Raw genomic sequence first — 11371 nt, 5'->3', positions numbered from 1 at the left:
ACAAAATGTTTTTCCTGCGACTGTACCACTTTGTGTCTCATTTTTGTAGTCGGAGATATTTCGTCGGAATGATGAAATATGTCATATTTCGCTCGACCTTCATTGTAAACACATTTCAGGAATTGTACGTCCGGCGTCGGAAATCGTCCACGTTTTAGTAATTTTGTTTCTCAGACCTGCCGTTTTCCTTCTTAAAAATATTCCGAATATGTTTTTGTTATAGCTTTGAGAACGATTTTATATTCATATGTGATATTCAGATGCTTGTGATTTTACCACAGCTAGACAAATGTGACAAATTTCATGTGACGTATGCAGATTTCCTCACAATTTTTCCACTTAAGATGAATTATTAATTCACAAATTAAGCAAACGAAAATTCGGACTGCTTGCTTGGATTCAAACCAACGATCGTTATGATTCCGACAATCCTGGTTGAAACATTTATTTAAATTATTATTTACAAAATCAAATTTTGTATTTGTACCAGTATACTTAAATTTATGTAATGTTTAATATATTGAAGTATGTAGCGTAAGAAAGGGAAAAATTTAGAATGACATATAACTTGGGCTGTCGATTACAAATAGTAGTATATAAATATTTTAGTACATTTTTAAATTGAGTTTTTGTCCAGTAACAAGTTTAATCTAGATATTGCGAATCAAATACATATAAATATTACAACACAGTATATATATTATATCTACATCTTCAAATGAAATGTCCAATAATGTTTAATTTCGCGTTCTACAAAGCAGGTTTCGAATATGATACTGTCAAGCCTTGCTCGACTCACTGGACTTATTCATGGTGACGTCTTTAAAGAAACTCCGGACTGAGAATGTTAACTCGGTGCGTTTCCGAAATAAAGAAAGTACAGTAACAGTAAGAGCCTGTTAATGTCCCACTGCTGGGCTAAGGCCCCCTCTCCCTTTTGAGGAGAAGGTTTGGAGCTTATTCCACCACGCTGCTCCAATGCGGGTTGGTAGAATACACATGTGGCAGAATTTCAATGAGATTTCATTGCAGATTTCCTTACGATGTTTTCCTTCACCGTCAAGCACGAGATGAATTATAAACACAAATTAAGCACATGAAAATTCAGTGGCGCTTGCCCGGGTTTGAACCCACGATCATCGGTTAAGATTCACGCGTTCTAACCACTCGGCCGTCTCGACAAAGAAAGTAATTATTGTTATTTAGTTTTATAATATTTTACACTGGTGGTAGGGCTTTGTGCAAGCCCGTCTGGGTAGGTACCACCCACTCATCAGATATTCTACCGCAAAACAGCAATACTTGATATTGTTGTGTTCCGGTTTGAAGGGTGAGTGAGCCAGTGTAATTACAGGCACAAGGGACATAAAATCTTAGTTCCCAAGGTTGGTGGCGCATTGGCTATAAGCGATGGTTGACATTTCTTACAATGCCTTTAAACTATATCTTTGTTTTGTATGTAGATTGTGTGTGTATATGTTTGTTTGTTTGTGGGTATTCGTTTAATAGTAAATTATATACGTAATGAAGTTAAGCTATTCTCAATTTGAAAAAAATATTAAAACTGCAAGTATAATAACAAAACGAACATATTTACGTTCTATGTTACAACGATGTCCAGCAGCGAGTCCCTGTTTTCGATAAAGGCGCGTTTAATGCTACAAAGTGATCTTGAGCGCCAGTCGCCGGTCGCCCCGGGCGACGCTTTACCCGAGCTCTTATGAAAATTTTGTCAAGAACAAGAACATGCTTCCCTTAACGAAATATCAAACAATGTTGTAGTGTATGATGTTAAGCAAATAAGTCATGTATAAGTCATTTATAATACAGTATCCTTTAGCTAATATTTAATATTAATGGTATAAATTATTATTTAACTTAAAAAGTAATCAATATCAATTTTTTTAATTGATGAATAAGATGTTAAATATAGATTAACATTTTAATAATAATATAATACAAATATAATATAAATATAATACAAAGGGGAGAAATAATAAAAAAATCATAAAAAGTTCATAAGAAAACACATTTTTATTTTCTCATTTATCAAATCATAATTTAAAATAGGAATATGATTAAGCGGATGCAGTATGTATATCGCTTAATCAAGTGATGACCGGTGGGCACACTTGCGCCATCTATTGCAGCCATTTGTTACAATACAAGCTGATAAACCATGGATTTTTCTCATGCGACACGTAAATACGTTCTGGCTCGTTTCCCAGCTTACCGAGAAATATGGGTTGGTTCTCTTTTTTCGCCGACCATTTCATATTTGGAGCTTTGTTTTGAAAATAATGTAATACAGTCTCATTTAGATATTTTATGAAATATTTTTATAGTGTTTTTTATATTGAAATAATTATAAATAATAGTTGCTATGGACAGAGATGTGCCCATTGGTTAACCGAAGATTATATTGCAATTTCCGTGTGCTTAATTTGCATTTACAGGGCTCATGTGCTACACGTGCTCAGTGGTGCTAGAAAAAATCCTGAGGAAACCAGCGTGTGGAAACCCAGCTGTGGGATATTAACAGACTGTTACTTTTGAAGATTTTAAATAATTATCTTATTGTTACGATATTTTCAACACACATTATAAAATGAAACTTTCAAATTCATCCTATCATATACGGAAACTTCGCACGATATATGAGAACCCATTCACTGTAACTTTTTTCACGTTTCCCATGATTTAGTTGGATGTGAAGTAGAAACAATATAGCGTCAACACGTGTTAACAGTGCCATAACCGTGAAACTGCCGAACTTAGGGCACTTTGTGAAATATGAAGCGATATATAACGGCCCTTAACGCCTATCTGATTATATTTATAGCTATTATCAATGGACGCGTTAGAATCGATATTTTTAACATATTCGTAAATAATTAATCAATATTTTAAATATATTATTCCACTACTACTTGTGATATTCAATTTAACATCAAATGATACTTAATTAGATTATTGTCCTTATACATTTATATTACAAATATATCTCAACATAATACTATAACGTATAATTTTAATAAATTAATTATCCACTTAAATAAATTCTATTAGATATAACATTTTTCGTATTTATACATAAAATCAATATACGCACATAAAATTTTGAGTCTTTATTAGTTTTTAATAATACAACACGTCTTCTAAATTTTATACCGTAAAAAGGGTCGTTGAGTAAAGAGAAGGTAATATCCATAACCATCGAAAAGTAACATACGTTTAGAAAGCCATTCTCTTTTTATGGCAACTTATGTACGTACTGGAACCATGCGCCATACGTTTTTGACATTCTTGTTGTAAATAACAAAAATACTTTATGTTTCTTAATATCTGCTCCGTATAAATTTATCAAATTACTATATCATCGATAGCGACTTCCTTTGTGAAAAACATATGTTTTATTTGTTTGTTTTATAGTTAAACATTTAAAGGGCAATGTTATTTAAAACTCAACAATGGATTTCGTGATAAAAATAAAATGAATTTCTCAAACAAAATCTTATTAATTAGGGATTTATAACCAAATAAACTGAATAAAGGGTAATTTATGATTTTTAAATATTCTTTCGCAGCCTTACTAGGTTTAACTTTCTTACAAGTTCTTCACTACTACCTTCAGTAGCGATGGGTACGTAAATCAATATTAAGTATTTTACTCAAACTAACTCAACTAATATTTTTACCGTAAAATGTATTTTCTTGTTCGTAATTAAGTATGAAAATGAAAAACCTGAAATGACGCATACTTGTTATATTTGTATTTTAATTATGTTTTTCAACTGCTTAACGCCGATATAATATTTTATAAAAAATGCAATATTAAAAGTCATCTATTTAAACGATATTTAAAAAAACCTTTAAAGGGCTTCTTATAGCTTATTTTCGCCCCAGATTTTCATAAGACGAAAAAAAAATAGGAACATTACGAAATTTTAAAGAAAGCATCAAGTTTTTTAATCATAATTAGTCCCGGTCACATCTGTCCGGCTTCCCTGAAACTTTGACCGGAATCCTCGGCAGTGCTTATTGTGTAATGCGATCGTTTACGTTTGCTAAGCAACTTAACTATTTCTAAGAGGTTTCATCGGGTAACTAAGAAACAAATGAATTACGCATACATTTCTTAATAAATATGAATAATTCTTACATAAGATAAATAATGTTATAATTTTATTATATATCTTATCTCAGATTTGAGATGAAAAATCAGATTCAATAATTTTCGCTACCTTTGAGTCAATTTGATCTTTGATATTGTTCAGATGTGATTATCCAGAACTGATATTATTATCGATGGAGCTAACTCCAGGAGCCATCAATAATGGTTAACTACGTCACATAAATCGCGGCATTAATTTTACTACACAAATGTTACAATTTGGCAAGTTGTATGCGAGTAAGCACTTAGTTATGTGCCGGCGGCGCTTCGCAACTTGGCCCTCCTTACCGCTAAACAAATTTGACAGCTTCAACTTAGCCCAACTCTGTGTACATACGCGCAAAGCTTATTTTTCACGTGGCAAAATATATAATCTACCGTAAGCGGAGCGATTTAAGGTTCAAATTTGAATAATTTTATTAAGCTTATACTCATTAATAACGTTGTCTTATGTATGAAAGTTAAATCGGTCTAGTTAGCATTGTAGCTACGGTGAATCAAGTTGTCGAGATTATTAAGGTGTTTAGCATAAAGGTGGGCTTTGCTTACTTTGTATCATGTAGATAGTTTATACATAAAAACGAACACGTATTCAATCGATAATTTAATTTATTTTATATAAAATAGATAAACTTAATTGTTTTGTAAAACTGGATGTAGTTATTTCTACTAACTCGTTGACAACTGAGATGGATAAATACTACAAGAAGTACGCACAAGTTGCGTCTATACGTCAAATGTTTTTCTTAGTCATTAAATAATATGTCAATTCATAAGGTTACGTGTATTCTTATTTAAGTAATACATAATTATGTTCTTTTATTATAATTTAATTCGACAATATGTCAATGTCTATGAATCAGATAAATGTACATACTTATTGCGAATAAAAGTATAATCAGATTGCACATATTATATACGGAAGCGTACTAAATATTATTTAATATTGTATAAATAAGCCAGGTTTCATGGTTAATAACATCTGCCAATTAATTAATTACTTAAATTTCAGTATAAATAAAACTAGAGGTAAAGTGAATTTACTGTGTGTTACTAAAAAGCAGCTGTCATTTTCGACGGGATTGATCATGGAAACATGTAATTAATTCTGATTTAAAATCCGCGAGTCGGAAGCTTTTAAATACGCATAAATACAACATGTCATGGTAAAACCGCGTTCTGCCTTTATCAATTACACAAGACCGACGTTAAAAAATGTACATTGAAAAACGGAGCACGTTAAAAATTCAGGCATTTTTATAAATTCGTCTAATAGAAGAATTTATTATTACTTACACAAAGTAATATGTTTAATAAATATTTACTTACAAGCATATTATAGCCATATATGTATGTAGTCAGCTATTGTTATTGTTTTACTAAAGTATAACAAAAGACACATTTAGTTTTAAGTATAGAATCAAGTTGAGTAGTAATTGATTATCTATATGTATATACCATATTTTTTATTTGTGAAAATCTTATATGGTTGTGGATCCTATCCTGAATTCGAATCCCGGCCAATAACAGTTATGGGGTTAGAAATTCTCAATAGCAACCCGAGTCAGAATTAAGGTGTGACAATATCGTGCATCGGTAATAAAAATTCTTCCTGAGCGTGATTATTCTTTCTTTCTAGGCCTGTTAGATTGTCGTCCACATGAATGGATGTATAATATATAAGAGATATATAAGAGAGGGATAGAAAGTCTGTGTGCACACACAAATATTTACTTTAATACCTACAATGGTCTTTGGTCACAGTTGTCCAAATAAATATAAACCAATGATGACATATACATTTATAAATTTATACTAATTCTAAAAAAAATGGAAAAAATATTTGTAAACCTTATATCCTACATAAGCTGGTATAAAAATTGTCAAAATATATAAAGATAATATTTATAAGTAAGTACGACTATGTGTATTACATCTCTTTATAAGTATCAGTTTCCTCTCGAGCGCTCATCGATTTTCCGCTTTGACGAATTTGCTGGACAGCGCTTCAATGGAATATTTCAATTGGCTGTGAACGACACTTCAGCGATAAAAGTGGAAACTTGTGTAGTCGTGCGAGCATTTTATTAAACTTTCAAGCATTTCATTTATTTATATTGGCACAAACTATAAATTTCAATATGTGATCATATACTTGTAGGCATTCACTTATTACGTCTCTTTGTGTTATACAAAGCGAACACTATTAATCGATTAAACTCATTTTTGTTAAATAAATTTTCTAATAAAATATTAATATACTTAATCACGTTAATGACATGGCTAATCTCTGAAATGTTCTATTCAATTGAAGAGTACGCACTTCTTATAGAGATATTTTATATTGTAATCATCGATTGCTATGTCAATTCATTATTCGAACAAAACTAAAATTAAATCAGAACATTTTTATGTTGATTTTAAAGCATTTTAAATGAGAATTAATTATATAAGTATAAATTTGTATAATTGTAATTAAATAAATTTGCACACCATGACATATATTCATTTTAATATATTTATCATACTGACGTAGATAACTTCAGATATATTAATATAATACACTCGTTATATTTAGATGTAAATCCAATATTCATTTTATGCACTTAGTTTAAAATTAATACCCGACCTTAAACATTAATGCCTGTTAGTATCGAATATTATGCGTATACTTCAGTTCCTGTTTTAATGAAAAATCTCCGACACTGAACACAATACGAGACCGCATTTTCAAATAAAATTTTAATATATTTAATTACAAGTGGCTTAACAAACGAAAAATATTTGCTCATTTGCAGGCGAACACGATAAATTGTAAATTACTTGGAAATGTGCGTTTTGAAGCTCCGGCCAGTTTAAAATTTAAAATGGTGGAACAACGGTGGAAATGAAATTCACGGGCAAATAATGAGGGGCGGATTAAAAATGCAAAAATTGATTAATGGACCGTTGTCGAGCAAATATGTACTTAATAAGCATGACTCATTGTCGACTGCGAGCTGTCGCCGACTTTGTTTTATTTCGTTTACTTTAACTACTTGAACACATCATTGTTGAATATTATATTCGAAGACCTTTAGTAAAAGATCCAACCGATAAATTAAATATAAAGTTCTTAATAACGCATTCTTAATAATCTAATACAACAGCTAGATAATAACCTTGATTTCCTTAGGATAAAAGGATATTAATGTTTTATCTCGCAGTGTTTTATTAGATAAAGTAATATAAACAACGAACAATAAATACAAAAAGTAATACAACAAAGTCTATATTATCCGTTCTGAAACAATAAGCTGTTCATAACGATCGGAATAATATATTTTTTTAATTTAAGCCTGTGTGATATGAGTATATATGCCATTCTGTTATATTTGATAAAATATTTTCTTGGCATGACTACGAATTATTTAATTCGTATGCATAAATATACCATTCTTATTTTAAGAACTACACAGATGCTACGTACGCTTTTCTAAGCATTAGAATCCTTGACTACTATTAAGCTACTTGTACAAGAATAACTCAAGCGCGAATTTCTACCTCTTCGAAATATTGAAGACTATAGTCTGAAAAATAATAACAAAAACGTATCTTTATTATTAGGTATAAAATAAATAAATATTAATATAATATTTATACTCAAACAAAATATATATTATTAATGTAATATAATATAACTTTGGCATTATTTTACATATAAAAATGAATGTTGGCGTAAAGTAAAAGTTCGGTTAGGCAAAGACTTTCTCTACTCTCAATAGAAGACTTGGAGCTTATTCCACCGCGCTGTTCTAAAGCGGTTTCGTGATATATGGAAGAATTTCTGACACCGAGCTAGATATTAACTTTATTGTAAGCACTGGAAAATTCAGTATTTCTTGCCCGGGATTGAACCCGAAACCGTCGGTAACAATTAACGTGTTCTAGCCACTAGGCCACCTCGGTTCAAAAATAGTGTATCTGTTAGATATTAATGGATACTGATTGATCGATTATCATGGACATTGGCTCATTACATCATCATGGCTCATATACATTTTTAATTGTTCATGGGGTATGTTATCATTTTGTTGTAATGCCACGTTGTTATGATGGCCCCACATACCAAAACTCCTATAAGTATGGTATGAGTTCAAATTATCTTTTTAATAAATAATTTTATTGTTATTACAATATAAATTTTATCAATTTAACAACGTTTTATGACACGTAGTCTTTACCAAATTAGTAACTTAGTAAATATTGGTTTATTTTCATTATTTGTTAGCTTTATTTATGTGTCATATATAAAATATTTTATTTATAGATATAGAGTACATGTAGCTTAAATTAAGTGTATCTGATAAATGTAACAATTACATAACGAACACAACATTAACAAAAATAATCGTCTCTAAATACTTAAACAAATTTATAAAAGTAAATCCGGTGTTATTTAAATTAGGTACTTATATATTTATATTTGAATATGTTATTCCGCGCAAGTAAAGCAATCAATCACAGAACGCCAATACCGCATAAGCGTTACACCAAACCATTAACACGGTCGATTCGAGTCGCACGGAATCGCGTGCCAAATGTATATTAGGTGTCATAACCACGAGCCGACCGCCAACCTTCTCTTTAGATGCATTTTATACACTGCCATTTCACTCCGAGATCGCGCGATAACGGGCCACCATGCAACAAAGCCTCACTAAACACCGTAAACTTGTGAATTATTAATCTTTTTATCGAACCATGAGCCCGACATGGCTCGGTTGATGAAAATTTTAATAAATCGCCTGTTAAATTTATTAACGGTGCATTTAATGCTATTACTCCCGAGTAATAGTCTCCGTGAATACGGTCGTTTCGCGTGTGTACTTATATTGAACACTCTACTATGATATACCCGTGCTTTATCAATATTTGATTTACGAAATAATTTATATTTATTTTTCATATTCAATTAAATCAATTTAATATTTCATCTAGTTTAATCTTATGAAGAGACTACACATATATCAACATTAAAAGCATATTTTCTTGAAAAAAAAAGTGTACGAAACAAGATTTTACGTCGTAAATAACTTAAAAGTGAAATACGGTCTAACCCTTTACACAAACAGACCGAAAGGGAACTTGGGCGGGCGCTGGAGAATGAACAAATTCGCTAATTTTATCTGAACAGCGACTGAATAAAGATATATTAGTGGTCCGTGCAAAGATAAAGGAATAAATTGTGGACGCGATAAATCAGTAAAGGATGGATTTAATTACACATCCTGCGAAACCAACCAAAATAAGGCTATGTTATACTAAGCTTAGAGGAAAAATAATCTAAGCTTCATTAATGAAACTAATATCTTTAATTACACCAAATATGAGTTATAAATAAACAAGAAAGAACTTAAGCAAGGATTTTTTATAAAGAAAACTCTTTAACATAATAAGGTTTTACTATCGACCTAAACAAACACATATGTGCCTTACAAAATGCTATCATACTCGTAGTTTATGTTACAATATGAAACAATATGGTAAGTATGCAACGACCTTTACAGCCTAGAGGCAAATTGTAAATAAAGTTAATTATTGTTGGTTAAGTGATTTCAGATACAACGTAATATATTTGTCTGGCTTCCTAGTGTTATATTTGTTTGGCGAATTTTATTTTTTGATAAAAGTGGAAACACGAGAAATGTTTACCCAATTAAAAATGTGTTTTTTTCCTTGCATTTTTATTTATAATCTAACTGATGCTTAGGAATATTTACAACTTACAAATTTAAGCATTAATTTTGGGTTATCATATTAAGATTCAGAATATATTCTGAATGTTATTGGACATGTCATGTCGCGTGTTATGAAAATATCTTTAAACAGGATTTAGGTCTAGAACCAAGTAGAATGCATTAAGTCGGTTAAGAAAGATATTAAATTATATGTTTGTCTTAATACCGTATTTATCTTTTAACACTTCCAGGGGCAGTACGGTAGGCAATAGATTAGTAAAGATTATAACGTAGATACTCGTTAACTGTCTCAGAGAGTATTATTCATTTGTCAAACCTTTTTTTCTCATTGCTACTATGTCGACACACGCTACGCCATGCGTATAAAGTAAATATGCGCATAGTAAATAATTACATTTAATACATTACATTTAAACTCTACGTAACTCATCTATATATGATATTTTAAGCTAAATATTTTTGTTTTGAGATTACATTAAATTTATTCGTGCGGAATGAAAATTCATGAGTATAAACTTTATTTTGTTTTTTTTTTTAATATGTTTTTTATTAACTTATCACAAGAAATGACAAACAGCAGTAAAATTAGAAGCATTACTATTATAGAATATTAAAATCATTAATATATGACCTGAGATGGTTTTATGGAGTGAATACGTGAATTTCAACCGAAAATTACGATTTCAAATCTGGACACTCACTGCTGACTTTTCATTTGCTTCTTTTATGTTTAATTCAACTTTTTTTAAAACACAAAATGTTGCCTGAGGCACAAATGCAACAAGGCGAAAAGAAAAATTATTGACACAACCTCTGATTACAATTTCAATAGCGCTGAATCTTAAACAGTTAAACATCTAAAACATACAGATCACGGCAGGTGAGCTGTGTGTCGAAAGTCAATTTCATCCCAATGCATACATAAAAAATCGTAATATTTTAAACATTTTAATATCATAACCTAATCCATTAAGGATGCATGTTTGAGTAACTGTGTTTGTATGTAAGATTGCGTGCTATATTGTAGTCATTCCTTAATGAGGTTATTACCATGGAATATGCAACAGTAATACTATAAATATGCATGTTAAAGAACATCTCAGTATCATGATAAGGTTCATAAGACGTTACTTAATTTTGTGTTTGATTTAATAGTTAATGATAGATTTTTAGTTTTGTTTTTAAATAAGCTTTGAACATTAATTCTTAACAGCAGAAGATATATTTTCTCAGCAATGTTACATTTACATTATTTTACCATTATTAACCGCAAATTTACCCGTTCTCAATCGACAGTAAATCTCAAATCTTCGTGCTACTCAACAAATATTGCATTGAGGGATTAGAGCGGGTATCATTTACTATATCTTCAATCCTTATACACATATTGTATTTAATTACCTACTGCTTCTGATGGGAAATCGTAAGATCAATGCTATATATCCCCAAAGACATT

General features: G+C 30.6%; 1 protein-coding gene across 1 annotated transcript in view; it reads left to right on the top strand.

Annotated features, from left to right (window-relative positions):
* Positions 1–1213: 1213 nt before the first annotated feature.
* LOC126781583 (spondin-1) overlaps positions 1214–11371 on the top strand; it is a 232186-nt gene continuing 222028 nt past the window's right edge. The window contains exon 1 of the mRNA XM_050506482.1: positions 1214–1226. The gene's annotated coding sequence lies outside the window, so the exon portion shown is untranslated. The remainder of the gene's footprint in view (positions 1227–11371) is intronic.

Source organism: Nymphalis io, chromosome 4, assembly GCF_905147045.1.
Source record: "Nymphalis io chromosome 4, ilAglIoxx1.1, whole genome shotgun sequence".
NCBI lineage: Eukaryota > Metazoa > Arthropoda > Insecta > Lepidoptera > Nymphalidae > Nymphalis > Nymphalis io.
The sequence above is the reverse complement of the archived record's forward strand: the minus strand, read 5'-3'. Positions and strand labels throughout refer to the sequence as shown.